The 23,749-nt window shown below is 43.7% G+C and overlaps 1 pseudogene; it reads left to right on the forward strand.

Annotated features, from left to right (window-relative positions):
• Positions 1-2,216: 2,216 nt before the first annotated feature.
• On the forward strand, positions 2,217-10,369 carry LOC106577469 (O-phosphoseryl-tRNA(Sec) selenium transferase-like; annotated as a pseudogene).
• The last annotated feature ends 13,380 nt before the right edge of the window (positions 10,370-23,749 follow it).

Consider the following 23,749-nt stretch of genomic DNA (forward strand, 5'->3'; position numbering starts at 1 on the left):
TTACAATCTCCATCAGATGACACTCCTAGGACATTATGTTAGACAATGCATGCATTTTGAGTTCTATCAAGTTCATATTTATATCCAAAAACAGCGTTTTACTATGGCATTGATGTTGAGGAAATCGTTTCCCTCCAATAACCGGCAGTCAAGTCAGCACCACAAATTAAATAATTAAAATTAGAAAACATTGGTAAAATATTATATTGTCATTTAAAGAATTATAGATTTACATCTCTTGAACGCAATCAACTTGCCAGATTTAAAAATAACCTTACTGGGAAATCACACTTTGCAATAATCTGAGCACTGCGCCCAGAAAAATACGCGTTGCGATACAGACTAGCCGCCATGTTGGGGAGATCTAAAATCGAAAATACTATGTAAATAATCCATTACCTTTGATTCTCTTCATCAGATGTCACTTCCAGGTATCACAGGTCCATAACGAATGTAGTTTTGTTCAAAAAAGCTCATCATTTATGTCCAAAAATCTCCGTCTTGTTAGCACATGATCTAAGCCAGCCGGACTTCACTTCATGAACGAGGGGAAAAAATATATTTACGTTCGTTCAAACATGTCAAACGTTGTATAGCATAAATCATTAGGGCCTTTTTTAACCAGAACATGAATAATATTCAAGGTGGACGAATGCATTCTCTTTTATAACGTATTGGAACGAGGGTACCCAACATGAACTCGCGCGCCAGAGTCTAATCGGCCATCACCGTTCCATGGCTCTTGTTCGGTCAGATCTCACAGTAAAAGACTCAAAACACTTTGTAAAGGCTGGTGACATCTAGTGGAAGCAATAGGAAGTGCCAAAATATTCCTCAGCCCCTGTGTTTTTCAATGGCATAGGTTTAAAGGTAATACAACACATCAGGTATCCACTTCCTGTCAGAAAATGTCTCAGGGTTTTGCCTGCCAAATGAGTTCTGTTATACTCACAGACACCATTCAAACAGTTTTAGAAACTTTAGGGTGTTTTCTATCCATATATAATAAGTATATGCATATTCTAGTTACTGGGTAGGATTAGTAACCAGATTAAATCGGGTAAATTTTTTATCCAGCCGTGCAAATACTGCCCCCTAGCCCTAACAGGTTAAACAATACATGCATGTTTTTTTCAATCAAGTTCATATTTATATAAAAAAACAGCTTTTTACATTAGCATGTGATGTTCAGAACTAGCATACCCACCGCAAACTTCCGGTGAATTTACTAAAAGACTCACGGTGAACGTTCACAAAATACATAACAATTATTTTAAGAATTATAGATACAAAACTCCTTTATGCAATCGCAGTGTCAGATTTTAAAATAGCTTTTCGGCGAAAGCACATTTTGCAATATTCTGAGTAGATAGCCCGGCCATCACGGCTAGCTAATTTGACACCCACCAAGTTTGGGGCTCACTAAACCCAGAATTACTATTAGAAAAATTGGATTACCTTTGCTGTTCTTTGTCAGAATGCACTCCCAGGACTTCTACTTCAACAACAAATGTTGTTTTGGTTCGAAATAATCCATAGTTATGTTCAAATAGCTCTGTTTTGTTCGTGCGTTCAGGTCACTATCCGAAGGGTGACGCGCGAGCGCATTTCGTGACAAAAAAATTCAAAATATCCCATTACCGTACTTCGAAGCATGTCAAACGCTGTTTAAAATCATTTTTTATGCTATTTTTCTCGTGAAATAGCGATAATATTCCAACCGGGCGACGTTGTATTCATTCAAAGGCTGAAAGAAAAAAAATTGAGAATTCTCATGAACGCGCATCTCCAGTGTCACTCTCCCCAGGCTGACCACTCACAAATTCTCCTGCTGTTCTTCGCCCAGAGACAGCAGACACCCCATTACACTTTCTGGCACCTTCTGAGAGCCAATTGAAGCCTTAGAAAATGTCACGTTACAGCAGAGATGCTGTATTTTCGATAGAGATGCAACAGAAGGACAACAAATTCTCAGACAGGGCACTTCCTGTCTGGAATCTTCTCAGGTTTTGGCCTGCCATATGAGTTCTGTTATACTCACAGACACCATTCAAACAGTTTTAGAAACTTTAGGGTGTTTTCTATCAAAATCTACTAATTATATGCATATACTCGTTTCTGGGCAAGAGTAGTAACCAGTTTAAATCGGGTATGTTTTTTATCCGGCCGTGCAAATACTGCCCCCTAGCCCCAACAGGTTAACAGCAAATGTTGAGATGAATAGTGAAAACTTTTCCATAAGTGAGAAGATTGTGTCGGCATCCAACATTCGCCAGGGGTCACAGGCACATCGCAGCCATGAGCAGCTGATTAGAAAGCTTTTGGACCAGGTAACTTTAATATCCGAATAACATTCCTTCGAATTCTATTTATTTCGATAAGATTTACAGATCAGTTGCACATTTGCCAGGTATCTACATCTGGGGTGTATTCACTAGGAACCAAACAGAACCAAACAGCAGCAAATGAAACTGGGAGGAACCTACCTGAATGTGTCTCGTTTTCGTTGCAAAACGCAACTGTTTGCAACGGTTTTGGACTAATTATTACACCACATGATATAGGATGTGATTGGAGATGGAGCGCACATCAACCATAACTTCGATTGATACTACAAATACATTTTTTTACAGTTCTATTTAGTCTACATAATTCAGAAGTTGTGACTGAACCTACTGGCTATTGTAGTGCCTATCCTTACTCTACCTTAATTAAAGGGCAAATGTCCTGAGGAGGGATGCAACGAGAGCACAACAGAACTCTTCCTGAATTAACTGGCTGTGATGGACAGCAACAACTTATTGGGAAACTGTGGTGTTGGTGAGAGGGAGGGCAGAGTGGCCTCTAGTTTGGTGGCCCGAAGACATTATTGGTTCTTATTCACTGTTGCTTTTCAAAGTAAAGGAATTTTCTATTGCTTTGTTAACCTCTATGGGACCGGCGGGACGAATTCGTCCCACCTACGTAACAGCCACTGCCAGCCTGTGGCGCGATTTTCAAAATCTTCAAAATCCTATTACTTCAATTTCTCAAACATATGACTATTTTACAGCCATTTAAAGATAAGACTCTCGTTAATCTAACCACACTGTCCGATTTCAAAAAGGCTTTACAACGAAAGCAAAACATTAGATTATGTCAGCAGAGTACCAAGCCAGAAATAATCAGACACCCATTTTTCAAGCCAGCATATAATGTCACCAAAACCCAGAAGACAGCTAAATGCAGCACTCACCTTTGATGATCTTCATCAGATGACAACCCTAGGACATTATGTTATACAATACATGCATGTTTTGTTCAATCAAGTTCATATTTATATCAAAAACCAGCTTTTTACATTAGCATGTGACGTTCAGAACTAGCATACCCCCCGCAAACTTACGGGGAATTCGCTAACATTTTACTAAATTACTCACGATAAACGTTCACAAAAAGCATAACAATTATTTTAAGAATTATAGATACAGACCTCCTCTATGCACTCGATATGTCCGATTTTAAAATAGCTTTTTGGTGAAAGCACATTTTGCAATATTCTAAGTACATAGCCCAGGCATCACGGGCTCGCTATTTAGACACCCGGCAAGTTTAGCACTCACCATAATCATATTTACTATTATAAAAATGTCATTACCTTTTGTTGTCTTCGTCAGAATGCACACCCAGGACGTCTACTTCAATAACAAATGTTGGTTTGGTCCAAAATAATCCATCGTTATATCCGAATAGCGGCGTTTTGTTCGTGCGTTCCAGACACTATCCGAAATAGTAAAGAAGTGTCGCGCGCTTGGCGCAATTCCTGACAATAAAATTCAAAGTATTCCATTGCCGTACGTCGAAGCATGTCAACCGCTGTTTAAAATCAATTTTTACGTCATTTTTCTCGTAGAAAAGCGATAATATTCCGACAGGGAATCTCCTTTTCGGCAAACAGAGGAAAAAATCCCAAAGGCGGGGGCGGTCGGGGTCACGCGCATAAGCTAGTGTCTCTTGATGGGCCACTTGAGAAAGGCGATAATGTGTTTCAGCCTGGGGCTGGAATGACGACATTCTCTTTTTTCCCGGGCTATGAGAGCCTATGGAAGACGTGGGAAGTGTCACGTTAGAGCAGAGATCCTTAGTAAATGATAGAGATGGCAAAGAAGTTCCAGAAATGGTCAGACAGGCCACTTCCTGTAAAGGAATCTCTCAGGTTTTGACCTGCCATTTGAGTTCTGTTATACTCACAGACACCATTCAAACAGTTTTAGAAAATTTAGGGTGTTTTCTATCCATATGTAATAAGTATATGCATATTCTAGTTACTGAGTAGGAGTGGTAACCAGATTAAATCGGGTATGTTTTTTATCCAGCCGTGTCAATGCTGCCCCCTAGCCCTAACAGGTTAAATTCCAAGTGGTGTGGAGTCATGATCATGAGATCTGTGTGTGTTGCTTTATACAGGTTAATACATGGAATAGGACGATCTGGTGACATTGCTGCAATTCAACCCAAGGCTGCAGGTTCCAGTCTGCTGAGCAAGCTGACTAATTCAGTTGTGCTGGACATGTTAAAACTCTCAGGTGTGTAACTAAGATTGCATTTAGCCTACTGATAAATGTATGACAGTGATGGATACCTCCAGTTCTGTAGTAGAGCTACGCTATGTGCACACTTTTGTTCCTAGCTTGTTTGTTATTGTGTATGTTTACAGGTGTGCAAAGTGTGGCCAGTTGTTTTGTAGTTCCAATGGCAACCGGGATGAGCCTGACACTGTGCTTCCTAACACTTCGCCACAAGAGACCAAAGTGGCGCTACATCATCTGGCCCCGCATTGACCAGAAGTCCTGCATCAAAGCCATGATCACTGCAGGTTAAGTACTAGTATGACCATGTTCAATACCACTCTCTGTAACATTATAAAAGTATGTTATGCCCTACAGGTTCTTGTACTCCCCATTCCTGCTCTAGATGCACCTATCAGTTCAGCTAGTTTTGAAAATTACTTAACTTTTCTAAGAGCTTTCTAACATGCATGCTATACTTGACTCGTAGGGCCTAACTTTTGCAAAGTGTGACACGCTCCCATTCATTCATCCCTGCTTAGTGCAACATTTCTCTCTGTTACTATTTTCAAGAATTCGGCGCACGGCTCACACATGAAAACACTTAATAAGTATCTTGCACTTAATAAGTATCTTAAGTATCTTGCGCTCTGCTCATGCCGGCAAACGTTACGCGTCCACTTTAGCAGCTAAAAACCTCATGTTTTTGCGCTACCCCACTGTAGCTCCCCTGCAAGGCAACTCTTGTCCAACCCCAACATTGGCCACTCTTGCTCGTTGTAACCATGAACAGGGTTTGAACCAGTGGTGGTTGAGAACATTTTGGAGGGCGATGAGCTGAGAACGGATCTGGAGGTGGTGGACAGTAAGATGCAAGAGCTGGGAGCAGAGAACATCCTTTGTGTCCACTCCACTACTTCTTGCTTTGCCCCACGTGTCCCCGACAGGTATACCTAGTCCTTAAGCCATCCAATCATGGTTAAATAGAGCTGTAACAAATAAAATATCCATGTCCAATTATCATGTGCTATTATAACTGGTATCACTGGAAACTAATGTTATTTGTATAATCTGCATACTGTTTTATTATATAGTCTACTTCATGACATTACTGACAGAAGCATACTTCCACATTATTACAGTGTATGTTGGGTGAAGATTACCAGGGCATTATTTGATAATGACTTTCTTCTGTTCTGGCAGATTGGAGAAGCTAGCCACTATCTTTGCCAAATATGACATCCCCCATGTTGTCAACAATGCTTATGGAGTGCAGTCATCCAAGTGTATGCACCTTATTCAGCAGGTACTACTGCTCCAACTCCTCTTTCATAAATCCTACAAAATCATATTTTTCCTTTCCATAGGGCTTGTGTTGGAAGAATCGATGCATTTATACAAAGCCTGGATAAAATCTTCATGGTTCCAGTAGGTGGTGCCATAATTGCTGGTTTCAATGAGTCTTTTATTCAGGAGATCAGCTGAATGTATCCAGGTTAGTGCTGTTTCATATCACTAAGGGCCATATGTGTTTGAACCAAGCCTGCAACCTTTTTTCGTAAAGTTGCTATTATCTGGATTAGCTATTTGTTTACTGTTATCATAGGGCTCATCTAGTGTAATTGTTCCACCAGCCCTCAGTGTCTCTGTGCTCTGTTGTATTCCTGTGTGTCTGTATTGTCTCTGTCTGTCTTATGCTGGTGACACATTCCATTTCCCCTCTGAAATTTTGGAAGTTTGTTCATTTTTTTTAGCTCAGGGTCTCAATCTAATGCCCATCCTGGGGAAGCTACTTGGTGTGCTGGATTATATTTCAGCCCAGCACTAACGCCAGTTTCAAATAATCAACATGTCATGAAATCAGGTATGTTAGTGCTAGGCTACAATAAAGACCTGCATGTGGCTAGTATGTGTTGTAGTAGGATATGTTGCCTAAAAGATGAGAATAAAATAAACAAATGTAAATTTGCAACTATTTCAAGTGAGTGCTGGTCCTCTTTTTTTCCTTGTTATGTGATTGACTGTTGACTTCAAGCGTCCTTTCTCTGTTTTTACTTGAGAATATAGATTTGAGTGCATTCCTTTCCTTTTACCTGTAATAAAGTTCTCTAGGATTGGAGTTGGAGACCACTGGGCTAGATTTTAAGCGTTCAAAGCCATAATAATTATCAATTCATTATGAATTGGAACCATTTAAGGAAACAAATAATTGAGAGGAATCAATATTGGTACTGAAATTTATACAGTCCTAGTAAGGGTTCAGGTTAGAAAGTGTTTGTGCCCTTTTAGTATGATGCTGACTGCCCTCTGTCTCCAGGTCAGCATCAGCCTCCCCCTTCCTGGATGTGCTCATCACCCTGCTCACCCTGGGGGCCAGCGGCTACAGGAAACTCCTGTCAGAGCGGAAGGTAAGACCTCTACTCCACTGAACAGGGTTGGGGCCCAATTCAGTATTCATTCAGTTTAGGAAATAAAATAACACTCATTAGCATGTATTTTAATTTAGTTGCACATCTTTGTAAACGGCTGATTGCCAGCCCTGTGTATCCTCTACTTGAATTGTAGATTTGTCTCCAAGTTTACATGTAGAGGTGTAGGGCGACATCAAGGACAAATCCTTCCAAGTGAAGCTGAGGAGTTTCCAAAATAGTCCCTGTTGGCTCCTTTTACAAAAGTAGAGCTAACAATGCAGTAGTTTTAATTAAACCTTTATTTAATTAGGCAAGTCAGTTAAGAACAAATTCTTATTTACAATGACGGCCTACCCCAGCCAAACCCGGATGACGCTGGGCTAATTGTGCACCACCCTATGGGACTCCCAATCACGGCCAGTTGTGATACAGCCTGGATTCGAATTAGGCACTGTAGTGACGTCTCTTGCACCGAGATGCATTGCCTTAGACCGGTGCGCCTCTCGGGAGTATACTAAACACGCTATATACTGCACCATTCCCAGACACTCCAAGGCAATAGATGTGGAAAATCAGACTTGCAAAGGTGATGAAAATTGCTCTTGTCTTTTGTACTGGAAATTCTGAGCTGGTCTCCCTAGCCAGTACTGGGGTACTTCAAGCAGGGTTCTTTTGTGTCGGTTCCTAAAGGTGACTGTATGCACCATAAAAGGTTGCTTCCTATGGGATACCATACAATGTCCAGAATGCTATCAGTGTAATGTTTGCTCAAATCCACCCAGGAAATACCTCTTGCCTGTCACGTGACCTGGCAATGTCAGACTTTATTGATTTGAATTGGTCTTGGTAATGAATATTTGAAGTCTGAACCAGATTATGGCCATGTAGGATAGCATCAAAGCCTTCAAAGTCAGCTGCAATGTTGAACGAGCTTATTAATACCATCTGCAGCTTAATGATTTCATAACATCCCCTTGCGAGTCAGCTTTGAATAATTCATGTCATGAAAGGACTCTTTCTCATTAAAGGGTAACTCTCATTGCCAATTTCAGCCTTTGCCCAACCCCTTCAATTAAAAATGTAAATAATGCATTTAGGTGAAAGTTGCGGGTGGGGGGAATTCAATCAAACCTGCATTGCAGTATTTATGCAGTAGCTCTTTTTCCAATGGTCAAATTAACTCACAGATTGGTCTTGGGAACTGTATAAAACCTTAAACTGCTAGCAGGGTGACCGCGCTCACAGGTATGATTTCACATTTCAGAATTAGAAGTGTGTGGGCACAGGATGAATATTGTAAATAAAAAAGATACTGCCCCATGTGGGATTAGAACTCCCAACCATTGAACTATGAGCCAACTCTATTATAGTTGACTACGCCACCAATCAATTGTAGCAGTTAAGAAAAAATGGTCACTGACGATCCCATGGCACTTATCGTGAGAGTAGGGTGTTAACCCCGGTGTCCTGGCTAAATTCCCAATCTGGCCCTCATACCATCATGGCCACCTAATCATCCCCAGCCTCCAATTGGTACATTCATCCCCCCTCCTCTCCCCTTAACTATTCCCCAGGTCATTGCTGTAAATGAGAATGTGTTCTCAGTCAATTTACCTGGTAAAATAAAAAGATACATACACACAAGTCGGAAGTTTACATACGCTTAGGTGTGATTCATTAAAACTTGTTTTTGAACCACTCCACATATTTCTTGTTAACAAACTATATAGTTTTGGCAAGTCGGTTAGGACATTTACTTTGTGCATGACACAAGTAATTTTTTCCAACAATTGTTTACAGGCAGATTATTTCACTTATAATTCACTGTATCATAATTCCAGTGGGTCAGAAGTTTACATACACTAAGTTGACTGTGCCTTTAAACAGCTTTGAAAATTCAAGAAAATGTCATGGCTTTAGAAGCTTCTGATAGTCTAATTGACATCATTTGAGTCAATTGGAGGTGTACCTGTGGATGTATTTCAAGGCCTACCTTCAAACTCAGTGGCTCTTTGCTTGACATCATGGGAAAATCCAAAGAAATAAGCTAAGACCTCAGAAAAAAATTGTAGACCTCAACAAGTCTGGTTCATCCTTGGGAGCAATTTCCAAACGCCTGAAGGTACCACGTTAATCTGTACAAACAATAGTACACAAGTATAAACACCATGGGACCATGCAGCCGTCATACTGCTCAGGAAGGAGACTCGTTCTGTCTCCTAGAGATGAACGTACTTTGGTGCGAGAAGTGCAAATTAATCCCAGAGCAACAGCAAAGGACCTTGTGAAGATGCTGGAGGAAACGGGTACAAAAGTATCTATATCCACAGTAAAACCAGTCCTATATTGACATAACCTGAAAGGCCGCTCAGCAAGGAAGAAGCCACTGCTCCGAAACCGCCATAAAAAAAGCCCTCTAGACTGATGAAACAAAAATATAATTGTTTGGCCATAATGACCACCGTTATGTTTGGAGGGAAAAGGGAGACGCTTGCAAGCCGAAGAACACCATCCCAACCGTGAAGCATGGGGTTTGCAGCATCATGTTGTGAGGTCCTTTGCTGCAGGAGGGACTGGTGCACTTCACAGAATAGTTGGCATCATGAGGCAGGAAAATGATGTGGCTATATTGAAGCAACATCTCAAGACATCTGTCAGGAAGTTAAAGCTTGGTCGCTAATGGGTCTTCCAAATGGACAATGACCCCAAGCATACTTCCAAAGTTGTGGCAAAATGGCTTAAGGACAACAAAGTCAAGGTATTGGAGTGGCCATCACAAAGACCTGACCTCAATCCTATAGAACATTTGTCGGCAGAACTGAAAAAGCGTGTTTGAGCAAGAAGGCCTACAAACCTGACTCAGTTACACCAGCTCTGTCAGGAGGAATGGGCCAGAATTCACCCATCATATTGTGGGAAGCTTGTGGAAGGCTACCCGACACGTTTGACCCAAGTTAAACAATTTTGAAGGCAATGCTACCAAATACTAGTTGTGTGTATGTAAACTTCTGACCCACTGGGAATGTGATGAAAGAAATAAAAGCTGAAATAAATCATTCTCTACTATTATTCTGACATTTCACACTCTTATAATAAAGTGGTGATCCTAGCTGACCTAAGAGAGCGAATTTGTAGTAGGATTAAATATCAGGAATTGTGAAAAACTGAGTTTAAATGTATTTGGCTAAGGTGCATGTAAACTTCCGACTTCAACTGTATGTATTTATTTTCGATTGGGGGGAGCGTTGAATTTAGCAAAATCCTTGTTCCGATCTCCCAACCCACAATATGTAAATGTCCTGCTGTATATATCGGTTGCTGATGGTTTATGTTTAGACCGGCATTGCTTAGCATTATAACCTTGCGCTGTTATCTTGCTTATCTCAGGGATCGACCCAGGATGACACTTAAGTGCGCAATATGTTTACGTTGCAACTTATTCTGATTTGGTTTATTAGATGCTAAATAAACACTTTATTTGCAGGAGCCTCCTCAGTTCATATGTTAGTAGGAGTTCTAGGATAGTGAGAGGTGAACGTATAGTTGGGATTTTATTTTTGTTTTACCTCTTGTTCGAGGTCGCGCTGTGGGCGCTGTCGCACTGTGCATTTTTTGGCATCCATAGTTATATTGAAATAGCTCCGTTTTGTTCGTGCGTTCAGATCAGTATCCGAAGGGTGACCCGCGGGCGCATTTCGTGACAAAAAATGTAAACATTTTCCATTACCGTACTTAGAAGCATATCAAACGCTGTTTAAAATACATTTTTACGCAATTTCTCTCGTAAAATAGCGATAATATTCCAACCGGGCGACGTTGTATTTGTTCAAAGAGAGAAAGAAAAAAATGGAGTCCTCTCGTGCATGCGCACTCCAGTGTCAGTGGTACGTTTTTTTATCCGGCCGTGAAAATACTGCCCCCTATCCCCAACAAGTTAACGACTGTTCCACAGGTGCATGTTCATTAATTGTTTATGGTTCATTGAACAAGCATGTGAAACAGTGTTTAACCTCTTGACGCACGCCAAGGATAGGGGGCGCTGCAGCGATTTTTGAAAAAAAATACGTGCCCATTTTAAACGGCCTCCTACTCAAACTCAGAAGCTAGGATATGCATATAATTAGTAGATGTGGATAGAAAACACCCTAAAGTTTCTAAAACTGTTTGAATGGTGTCTGTGAGTATAACAGAACTCATATGGCAGTCAAAACCCCGAGACAGATCCTAACAGGATGTGGAAATCTGATTTGCGGACTCAACTTCAGCACTTTGCCTATAAATCACACCGTGAGTTAGGATTCATTGAGCACTTCCTATGGCTTCCACTAGATGTCCCCAGTCTTTACAAAGTGGTTTGAGTCTTCTACAGTACAAACTGACCGAATGAGAGTCTGTGGAACGTGGTCACAGGGGGAGGGCCATTACCATTATGACGCGGCCGCCCCTGGCTACCCTCCCCTTTCGAAACGTTTAGAAAGACAATGCAACCGTCCCCCTTGAATATTATTGAAGCTCTGGTTGAAAAAGGCCCTAAAGATTTATGTTATACAACGTTTGACATGTTTGAACGAACTTAAATTAAAAAAAATTGCACTTTCGTGAGGAGAAGTCCCGCGCACGACGGTACATTTTGAGTAGCCTTCGGAACGCGCTAACAAGAAGAAGCTATTGGGACATAAATTATTAACTTTTTCGAACAAAACTACATTTGTTGTGGACCTGGGATGCCTGGAAGTGCCTTCTGATGAAGATAATCAAAGGTAAGGGAATATTTACAATAGTATACAGGAGTAGATTTGATATTCGATTGTTCCAAGATGGCGCTGACCTGTTTCGCTAGCCTATTTTTCTGAGTATAGCATCCCCTTTTATTGCAAAGTGTGATTTCCCAGTAAAGTTATTTTTAAATCTGGCAATGCGGGTGCTTTCACGAGATGTTAATCTATAATTCTTTGAATGACAATATTACATTTTAAAAATGTTTTCGAATAGTAATTTAGTAAATTGTAGCGCTAATTCACCGGATGCATTTGAGGGAAAATAGTTTCTCAACGTCACGCGCCAATATAAAATGCTGTTTTTATATTTAAATATGAACTTTATCGAACAAAAGAATGCATGTATTGTGTAACATGATGTCCTAGGAGTGTCATCTGATGAAGATTGTCAAAGGTTAGTGCTGCATTTAGCTGTTTTTTGGTTATTTGTGATGCATGTGGTTGGTCGGAAAATGGCTATGTGGCTACTTTGACGATATACTCATAATCTAATGTTTTGCTTTTCCTGTAAAGCCTTTTTGAAATCGGACAACGTGGTTCGATTCAGGAGAGGTGTATCTATAAAACGATATAAAATAGTCATATATTTGAGAAGAAAAAAAATATTACATTTTGCTATGGTTCGGTTATGAATATGGCGATATGATTTTTCACTGGATGTTGATCCCGCATGCCGGACGAGCGTTCCAAGAACCCTTTACAATGAAGATGACCTTTTTAACCCTTCGAAACAGCCCCTATGACCCCAACTAAAGGCGCTTCCGGTTGTTACAGGCAGCTGAAAGTAAACCCATTGCCTCATTGGGGCAGGCTTTTACAGAATCCTGAGTTACAAGTCTTTATGTTAAGAACTGACTGATTTACAGAGGGTTGAATGCAGTATATTTTACTAACTTTAGGTTGTGAAATCAAAACCACTTTTAGGGTCAATTAAAACACTTCCGGTTGCTCTAGGAAGCTTCAAATAAACACAGGTAATCCTCATAGTGGCCTGATGGATTGTCATTGAAGACAGTTTGATATGTCAATCATAACCCACATAGGCATCAGGTTGAAGTTAGGGCAGCAGGCAATGTATTCCTATGGGGGAGATGTCAATGTAAACTGTTAGAAGAAAACACCCTGTTTTTACTATTAACCTGTTATGGCTAGGGGGCAGTATTTTCACGGCTGGATAAAAAACGTACCCGATTTAATCTGGTTACTACTCCTGCCCAGTAACTAGAATATGCATATAATTATTGGCTTTGGATAGAAAACACTCCAACGTTTCTAAAACTGTTTGAATGGTGTCTGTGTGTATAACAGAACTCAAATGGCAGGTCAAAACCTGAGAGATTCCTTTACAGGAAGTGGCCTGTCTGACCATTTCTTGAACTTCTTTGCCATCTCTATCTTTTACAAAGGATCTCTGCTCTAACGTGACACTTCCTACGTCTTCCATGGGCGCTCAGAGCCCGGGAAAAACCTGAATGTCGTCATCCCAGCCCCAGGCTGAAACACATTATCGCCTTTCTCAAGTGGCCGATCAAGGGACTGTGGGCTTAGGCGCGTGCCCTGGCTGCCCCCGTCTTTGTGATTTTTCCTCTGTTTGCCGAAAAGGAGATTCCCGGTCGGAATATTATCGCTTTTTTACGAGATAAATTGCATAAAAATTGATTTTAAACAGCGGTTGACATGCTTCGAAGTACGGTAATGGAATATTTAGATTTTTTTGGTCACGAATTGCACCATGCGCACGACCCTGATTTATCATTTCGGATAGTTTCTGGAACGCACAAACAAAACGCCGCTATTCGGATGTAACAATGGATTATTTGGGACCAAACCAACATTTGTTATTGAAGTAGCAGTCCTGGGAGTGCATTCTGACGAAGACATCAAAGGTAATAACATTTTTGTTATAGTAAATCTGATTTTGGTGAAGGCTAAACTTGCCGGGTGTCTAAATAGCTAGCCCGTGATGGCTGGGCTATGTACTTAGAATTTTGCAAAATGTGCTTTCACCAAAAAGCTATTTTAAAATCGGACATATCGAGTGCATAGAGGAGTTCTGTATCTATAATTCTTAAAATAATTGTTATGCTTTTTGTGAACGTTTATCGTGAGTAATTTAGTAAATTGTTAGCAAATTCCCCGGAAGTTTGCGGGGGGTATGCTAGTTCTGAACGTCACATGCTAATGTAAAAAGCTGTTTTTTGATATAAATATGAACTTGATTGAACAAAACATGCATGTATTGTATAACATAATGTCCTAGGTGTGTCATCTGATGAAGATCATCAAAGGTTAGTGCTGCATTTAGCTGTCTTCTGGGTTTTTGTGACATTATATGCTAGCTTGAAAAATGGGTGTCTGATTATTTCTGGCTGGGTACTCTGCTGACATAATCTAATGTTTTGCTTTCGCTGTAAAGCCTTTTTGAAATCGGACAGTGTGGTTAGATAAAGGAGAGTCTTGTCTTTAAAATGCTGTGAAATAGTCATATGTTTGAAAAATTGAAGTTTTTGTATTTTTGAGGAATTTGTAATTCGCGCCACGCCTATCATTGGATATTGGAGCAGGTGTTCCGCTAGCGGAACGTCTAGATGTAAGAGGTTAAGGGTTAATTCCACATGGTCAAGGTTAAGCTTGCACAGATCGGGAGGACCTTAGGAACGTTTCTGTGGTTGAATTGTGTTTCTAGCCTCAACGGTTCTGCCGCGGTCACCCAAAAGCACCTCAAATTTAGGTCAGGCTTCATTTAGGTCTACTCATTTGCAAGCTCGCTGCGGTCATAACGAGCGAGCTACCATCAAGTGGTGCATCTCGTTGAACTCGGCACGGCCTAGAGACTATGGTGATGCCATTTGTTTCTCTTTCTGTGATGATTTAAGCCTACCCATTTTGGGATTTCAGCCCTATTTGATGGTAAAGTTCATACATCCCCTTTCGGATATGAAGGGGACCATTCAATATTTTCCTGTTGATATCTGTAGAGGGACAGATGACCCTGAACACTTGGCAAAAGGAATTTTGAATATTGCCTGGACACAAGCAGAGTTAGGGCATAACCTGTAAACCCATGTCATCCTTAGGGAGAAACTGGGATGTGTCAGACTACATGAACCGGCGAGCGCAGCTAGAATAACTCTGTGGCTCATCCACCCCAACCTCTCCCCGATAAGCCCATCGAAAACGGTGTGTCTCTGTGTGACCCAGAGGCCGCAATATATAAAACATGTTGAAATCACTACCAGTCAGGCTTCATTCCGGGTCTACTTTTTGCACGGTCGCTGCGGTCAGACCGAGTGAGCTACGGTCTAGTGGGGCATCTCCTTGAACTCGGCACGGCCTAGAGGCTATGGTGATGCCATTTGTTTCCCTTTCTGTGTGTATTGCAGTGTGCTGTCTCTTATTGCAGGACTTATATTGTGAGAAATCACTCCCTAGTCAGTTTATTGTGTGTATTGGACATTCACATTGCAATGTACAGCCTTATATATGAAGTGTGCACCAATGAAATGGGGAATCAGCCTAATCAACAGATTACAATTTCAAAGAGTTTACAGAAATATAAGCATCATAGCTGTTCTTGCAGAACTTTGAGTGAGAAATCACCTTTCCAGTCAACGTATTGTGTGTATTGAACATTGATATTGGACTGTAAAGTTCTACAATAATATCTACTATGCTAATATTTGTGTAAACTCTGAAATTGTAATCTGTTGATGTCACTGATTAGGCTGATTCCCCATGTCATGGGTACATACTCTAAAGGTAAGGCGGTACAATCCAAAATGTATATTCAATATTCCCAAAAGGCATAATAGTGAGGTGATTTCTGACAGTTAATGAAGACAAGTTACAATTAAGTGTGCACTTCTATGTCAGGCTCTCAAAACTGCTTTAGTTGTTCAAATTACAAATAAATTAACTACCCTGAACACATTTTGTGCTAATATCATTACAATTATAATGACAACACATTTAACATCTTGGGCGAATGGGTCAAAACTGCTGAATTCTCAAAGCATGCAGCTGGTTTCAATTGTGACAAGTTACAAGGGAGTGTGTAATTCTGTGTCAGGCTCTTCAAACTGCTTTGATAAAGTTACACATAGATCAAGTACGTACATTGCGCCATGCTGGTGCTGATAACAGTATCAATATTACTGCACATCTTAGGTGAATGGGTCAAAATGGTCCAATTATCATGGTATATTTCAGGCTTACTATATAGGTTGAATTTACAATATTGAATATCAAAAAGGACATGCATGTCTGAAATAGGGTTGATGAAGATGGAGTTGAAGTTATACACAAACCTGTCTAAAACATGGGTTAGGTTGCCTCATCAAATCATACATGAGTGGCATGTCTAAAAGGTGGTTTATGAGTACATACACAGAAATTTGTTGAAAGCAACAAGCAGTGAGAGTTCAGCAGGTCGGTGTAGAAGTGCAGCGTTTCAGAAGAACAACACATCGCAACATACAAAATCTACACACATGTAGTTGTTGAAAAATAGACAAGACATTTTTTACATTTTAAAATATTTGAATTGAACCAAGTTCACCATCTTTTCATTCTGGACATTTAATTTTATCCTTAAAAGGAATACTTAGGGATTTTGGCAATGAGGCCCTTGATCTACTTCCCTAGAGTCAGAATACCATCTTTATGGACAGCGCATACGGAAAGTATTCAGACCCCTTCAATTTTCCACGTTGTTACATTACAGCCTTATTCTAAAATGACTTAAATTATTTACCCCACCCCCCAATCTATACACAATACCCCATAACGACAAAGAAAAAACTATCGATGCAAATTTATAATTAAAAAAAACAGTTCAAGAGCGCTCAGGACCTCAGACTGGTGCAAAGGTTCACCTTTCAACAGGACTATGACCCTAAGCACACAGCCAAGACAATGCATGAGTCTCAATGTCCTTGAGTGGCCCAGCCAGAGTCCCGACTTGAACATCTCTGGAGAGACATGAAAATATCTGTGCAGCAACGCTCCCCATCCAACCTGAGAGGATCTGCAGAGAAGAATGGGAGAAGCTCTCTAAATACAGGTGTGCCAAGCTTGCAGCATCATCCAAGACGACTCTAGGCTGTAATCACTGCCAAAGGTGCTTCAACAAAGTACTGAGTATAGAGTGAATACTTACTTAGAAAGTTACATTTCAGTGTTTAAAATGTATAAAAACCAGTTTTTGCTGGTGTATTGTGTGTAGATTGATGAGGGAAATAACTATTTAATGAATTTTAGAGGCTGTAACATAACAAAATGTGTAAAAGTGGTCTGAATACTTTCCAAATGCTCTAAATGTCTTCCAGTATGATGGAAGTTTAAGGAATTTCACGAGCCAATGCTAACTAGCATGCTAGCAGATGCCCATAGACTTCCAGCCACTTTGCTAACGCATGATAGCATTAGCTTGCAAATTACCTACATTTACATCATACTGGAAGACATAAAAATTGTAATCACAAGTTCATCTGACTCTGGGGAAGTAGATGTGTGTCACAACGTCCACAGAAGGTGGCGCCTCTCCTCGGTCGGGCGGTGCTCGGCGTTCGTCGTCGCCGGCCTACTAGCTGCCACCGATCTGTGTTTCAGTGTCTGTTAGTTATGTCTGTTGTTTGATTGCACCTGTTTCGTGTTTGTCATTAGTGGGGGGGTATTTAGTCTGTCTGTGTTTAGTTAGGATTCATGCGGGATTGTTCTTTGTTACGTGTGGTGTTATGTTGTTTGGGTTACGACGTATTGTATAGGCAGTAGGGTTGCCGGGCTGCGCCCCGTCTGCCCTTTTGAGCGGAACTTCTTTTAGTCTTTTTGACTGTTGTGCTCCCAGCCGTATATGGATTTTGCCTTTGGATTTATTAAATCAAGTTTGTTCCAACGGACCTCAGTCTCCTGCGCTTGACTCACCCTAAAACAGTTCTACCCGCTCGTGACAGAATCCCGCACCACGTTATGGAGTCAGCAGGGACAGAAACACCGTCAATGGAGGAACAAGTCTCCCAACATGCCAGCCTCCTCCACCGACTGGGCACGGCCATGGACCAGGTGCTGGCCCGTTTGGAGAGCTGGGAGCGAGTCGCTCCTTCACCCCCACCAGGAGCAAGTCATCACCCGGCGCCCCTACCGACACCCACCGGACCCAGTACAGGCGGGATCCGGATCATGGCTCCCAGGGAGTTCGAAGGGACGGCCGTTGGGTGCAAGGGGTTTTTGCTCCAGTTGGACCTATACCTGGCGACCGTCCGGCCCTCTCCCTCCGATGAAGAGTGGGTGAGCGTCCTCGTCTCGTGCCTCACGGGTAGAGCTCTGGAATGGGCCAACGCCGTCTGGGAGGGCCCAGACTCAGCTAAGGACAACTACCCAGAGTTCGCTCGCCGCTTCCGGGCGGTATTCGATCATCCCCCGGAGGGCAAGGCGGCGGGCGAGCGATTATTCCATCTGAGGCAGGAGACGAGGAGCGCTCAGGACTTTGCCCTGGAGTTCCGGACTCTAGCCGCTGGATCGGGGTGGAATGAGCAGGCCCTGATTGACCACTACAGGTGTAGTTTACGTGAGGACGTCCGCCGGGAGCTGGCTTGTCGGGACCATACCACCACCCTGGACCAGTTGATGGATTTGTCCATCAGGCTGGACAACCTGCTGGCTGCCCGGGGACGTTCCGATCGGGGCCTACTCATTCCACCTCCCATCCCTCCTGCTCCAACGCCCATGGAGCTAGGAGGGACTGCTGCTAGGAGGACCGGAGGGGGGGGGGCCTCTCCTGCACCCACTGTGGCCGTAGAGGACACACTGCGGACCGGTGCTGGAGAGGTTCTCCCGGGAATTCAGATGGCAGGCAGAGCACCACTTCGACCCCCCAGGTGAGTCAGCACCAGACACACCCAGAGCCCCCTGTCGACCACATGTACGTCTTTTTTTCCTGAGTTTTCCCCTCACTCCCAGTATAAGGCACTAGTCGATTCAGGTGCAGCTGGGAGTTTTATGGACCGTGGGGTTGCTGATAAGTTAGGGATTCCCCTCGTTAAACTGGACCAACCCTTCTCCGTGCACACTTTAGATAGTCGACCACTAGGGTCTGGCCAAGTGAGGGAGGTAGCAGTGCCACTGGTCATGGTGACGCAGGGGGGTCATGAGGAACGTATCAGCCTGTTCCTTATTGATTCCCCGGCATTTCCGGTGGTGCTGGGACTTCCCTGGCTAGCCTCTCACAATCCTCAGATTTCATGGGGGCAGAGGGCTCTTAAGGGGTGGTCGAGGGAGTGCTCAGGTAGGTGTATAGGAGTTTCCATCGGTGCAACCACGGTGGAGAGTCCAGACCAAGTCTCTACTGTACACATTCCCTCTGAATATGCTGATTTGGCTATCGCCTTCAGTAAAACGAAGGCGACTCAATTACCACCCCATCGACAGGGGGATTGTGTGATAAACCTCCAGGCTGGCGCGGCCCTTCCTAAAAGTCACGTGTATCCTCTGTCGCAGGAGACAGTGGCTATGGAGACATATGTCACTGAGTCCTTGAGACAGGGATACATTCGGCCATCTAAATCACCCGTCTCCTCGAGTTTCTTTTTTGTGAAGAAGAAGGGAGGAGGCCTGCGCCCGTGCATTGACTATAGAGGTCTAAATTCTATCACAGTGGGGTTCAGTTACCCACTACCTCTCATTGCTAGGGCCGTGGAGTCATTTCACGGGGCGCGCTTCTTCACCAAACTAGATCTCAGGAGTGCGTATAACCTGGTGCGTATCCGAGATGGAGACGAGTGGAAAACCGCATTTAGTACCACATCTGGCCATTATGAGTACCTCGTCATGCCGTATGGGTTAAAAAATGCTCCCGCCGTCTTCCAATCCTTTGTGGACGAGGTTCTCAGAGACATGCTCGGACAGCGTGTGGTGGTGTACATCGATGACATCTTGATCTACTCCGCCACACGCTCCGCGCATGTAGCTCTGGTGCGTAAAGTGCTTGGGCGGCTGCTGGAGCATAACCTATACGTCAAGGCTGAGAAATGTGAGTTCTCCAAACAAGCCGTCTCTTTTCTGGGATATCGCATTTCCACCACAGGGGTGGTGATGGAAGATGACCGCGTTACGGCTGTGCGTAATTGGCCGACCCCTACCACGGTGAAGGAGGTGCAGCGGTTCTTGGGGTTCGCCAATTATTACCGGAGGTTTATCCGGGGTTTTGGTCAGGTGGCAGCTCCCATTACCTCACTGATGAAGGGGGGTCCGGTGCGATTGCGATGGTCGGCAGAGGCGGACAGAGCCTTCCGTCGTCTGAAGGTTCTGTTTACCGACGCTCCGGTGCTGGCGCATCTGGATCCCTCTTTGCCATTCATAGTGGAGGTGGACGCGTCCGAGGCTGGGGTAGGAGCTGTTCTTTCGCAGCGTTCGGGTGTTCCTCCGAAGCTCCGCCCCTGCGCATTGTTTTCTAAGAAGCTGAGCCCGGCGGAGCGCAACTATGATGTGGGGGACAGGGAGTTGTTAGCTGTGGTCAAGGCTTTGACAGTGTGGAGACATTGGCTTGAGGAGGCACGTCACCCTTTTCTCATCTGGACCGACCACCGTAACCTGGAGTACATCCGGGCAGCAAGGAGACTTAATCCTCGTCAAGCCAGGTGGGCCATGTTCTTTATGAGGTTTCAGTTTACCCTTTCGTACATTCCGAGTTCTCGGAACCGGAAGGCCGACGCACTGTCGCGTCTCTACGACACCGAGGAGCGGACCATCGATCCCACTCCCATACTCCCTGCTTCCTGTCTGGTGGCACCGGTGGTATGGGAGGTGGATGCGGACATCGAGCGGGCGAGTCGGTCAGAACCCACTCCACCTCAATGTCCCGCGGGTCTGAAGTTCGTTCCGCTGGGTGTTCGCGATCACTTGATCCGATGGGCCCACACTCTACCCTCCCCGGGTCACCCTGGGATGGAACGGACAGTGTGAGGCCTGAAGGGGAAGTACTGGTGGCCCACCTTGGTTGAGGATGTAAGACACTATGTCTCTTCCTGTTCGGTGTGCACCCAGTGCAAGGCTCCTAGGCACCTGCCTCGAGGGAAATTACAGCCCCTCCCCGTTCCACAGCGGCCTTGGTCTCACCTCTCGGAGGATTTCCTAACGGATCTCCCGCCATCTCAGGGGAACACGACGATCCTGGTTGTTGTGGATCGGTTCTCAAAGTCCTGCCGTCTGCTTCCGTTGCCCGGTCTTCCTACGGCCCTACAGACCGCGGAGGCCCTATTCACCCACGTCTTCCGGCACTACGGGGTGACCGAGGACATTGTATCTGATCGGGGTCCCCAGTTTACGTCCAGGGTATGGAGGTCGTTTATGGAGAGGCTGGGGGTCTCGGTCAGCCTGACCTCGGGTTTCCACCCCGAGACTAATGGGCAGGTACAGCGCATTAACCAGGATGTAGGCAGGTTTCTGCGGTCGTATTGCCAGGACCGGCCAGGGGAGTGGGCGCGGTTCGTGCCCTGGGCCGAGATGGCCCAGAACTCTCAGCGCCACTCCTCTACTAACCTGTCACCCTTCCAGGTCGTGTTGGGTTATCAGCCGTTCCTGGTGCCATGGCAACAGAGCCAGACAGAGGCTCCTGCGGTGGAGGAATGGGTCCAGCGCTCTAGGGAGACCTGGAATGCTGTCCAGGAGTGTATAAAGAGGGCTGAAGAACGACACAAGGAGAGCGCTGACCGCCACCAGAGTGAGGCCCCTGTGTTTTACCCAGGGGATAGAGTCTGGCTCTCGACCCGGAACCTGCCCCTCCGCCTGCCATGCCGGAAGCTGGGTCCGCGATTTGTGGGGCCATTCAAAGTCCTGAGGAGAATAAACGAGGTGTGTTATAGGTTACAACTTCCTACATATTACCGTATTAACCCCTCGTTTCATGTGTCTCTCCTCAGGCCGGTGGTAGCTGGTCCGCTGCAGGATGCTGAGGTGCGGGAGGCCCCCCCGCCCCCCCTGGACATTGGAGGGGCCCCGGCGTATACAGTCCAGGCCATCTTGGACTCCCGACGTCGGGTGGGGGGCCTGCAGTACCTCGTGGACTGGGAGGGGTACGGTCCGGAGGAGAGGTGCTGGGTCCCGGTGAGGGCCATTCTGGATCCAGCCATGTTGTGGAATTTCCACAGTCTCTGCCCGGATCGCCCGGCGCCTCGTCCTCCGGGTCGTCCCCGAGGCCGGAGTCGGCGCGCTGCGGGACCCGCGCGTCAGGGGAGGGGTACTGTCACAACGTCCACAGAAGGTGGCGCCTCTCCTCGGTCGGGCGGTGCTCGGCGTTCGTCGTCGCCAGCCTACTAGCTGCCACCGATCTGTGTTTCAGTGTCTGTTAGTTATGTCTGTTGTTTGATTGCACCTGTTTCGTGTTTGTCATTAGTGGGGGGGTATTTAGTCTGTCTGTGTTTAGTTAGGATTCGTGCGGGATTGTTCTTTGTTATGTGTGGTGTTATGTTGTTTGGGTTACGACGTATTGTATAGGCAGTAGGGTTGCTGGGCTGCGCCCCGTCTGCCCTTTTGAGCGGAGCTTCTTTTAGTCTTTTTGACTGTTGTGCTCCCAGCCGTATATGGATTTTGCCTTTGGATTTAATAAATCAAGTTTGTTCCAACGGACCTCAGTCTCCTGCGCTTGACTCACCCTAAAACAGTTCTACCCGCTCGTGACAATGTGCCTCATTGAAAAACTCCCAAATAATTACTTTAATGAGATAACCAAAAGCAAGGCAATAGAACAATTCTGCAAGTTTAGCATAAATTACTCAAAATAAGTGGGCATTTGTCATTCTACAAAAAAGCAATCCTGGCCTAACTTGACCTAAAACTGCCCGGTGACGAAAAATTCACTAAGTAATAAGCTCATGTCATGTCAACATATTTTGGAACATAAATGGTAAAAAAATATATTTGAGTAATATAGATCTAGACAACGTACTCTGCATTTTCAAAGTGAAAGTTAGAAAACATTAGTTAATTTAAAACTAAAATATAATTGGATTAGTCTCCACCCCAGTTTATTTATAATAATTTGGTCAAATACATTGTATAGGTGCAGTAAAATGTGCTGTTTGGAGGAAGCACATTTGGCAGCAATTACAGCTGTGAATCATTTTCCTTGAGATGATAGGTCAGGCTCAGTAAAATTTGATGGGGATTATTGATGGACAGTGTCGTGTCTTTGGGCACCATTAAACTGAAGACATGTTTATCAAATAACTCCCTGTAATTATTATTACGCGATTAAACTGATTAATCGTTTAACTGTAATTAACTAGGAGATCAGGGCACCAAGGAAAATATTCAGATTACAAAGTTATAATTTTCCTAATATAACTTTCTTATATTATAACATTATGTATTATATTATATTATAGTATCTGACCGATTATCTTCTGGTTTAAATGGTGTATTCTTTACCTCGTCAGTCTCATTCCAAACATCGTAAATTGTTGTTATCTGCACGAACCCAGTCTTCACTAAGTCATCCATCCATCAATTGTCTTAAAATAATTTATTTACTAAACTAAGTAATTCACAGAAAGCAAACAAAACAGTTGGTATCGTTACAAATAAATGGTGGAGGAATGTGCCCTAGTGGGCTAAACCGGCATGGCGGCTTGTTAAACAAAAGAGTAGTGGGGGGTCAGCTGAGAAGACCCTACAGAGTTGATAAATATTAACAATTGATATGTTAATCCTTTGCACATGAACGCTCACTCAATCGGGAACAATTGCAATCACAAAATATTTACGCTCAGTGTGTCGTCGGGATCCTTGTTGGAGAGTTTTTGTCCTGTTGGAGAGTTTTTGTCCTGTTGGAGAGTTTTTGTCCGCGTTCTCTCTCTCTCGGTTAGAATGGATCTTTCAAAGCGACATTCGTTCATGTCGTTATAGAATGGATGTTTCGTCGGTCTTCGCGTTCAATGATACCGAATTTCTAGCTGCAAACTATTAATTAATATCAAAGACTTGTTATTATTCTGTCGGTATCGATAGTCTAAATGTTTAA

The sequence above is a fragment of the Salmo salar genome, chromosome 18 (genome assembly GCF_965601325.2).
Source record: "Salmo salar chromosome 18, fSalSal1, whole genome shotgun sequence".
Lineage (NCBI taxonomy): Eukaryota > Metazoa > Chordata > Actinopteri > Salmoniformes > Salmonidae > Salmo > Salmo salar.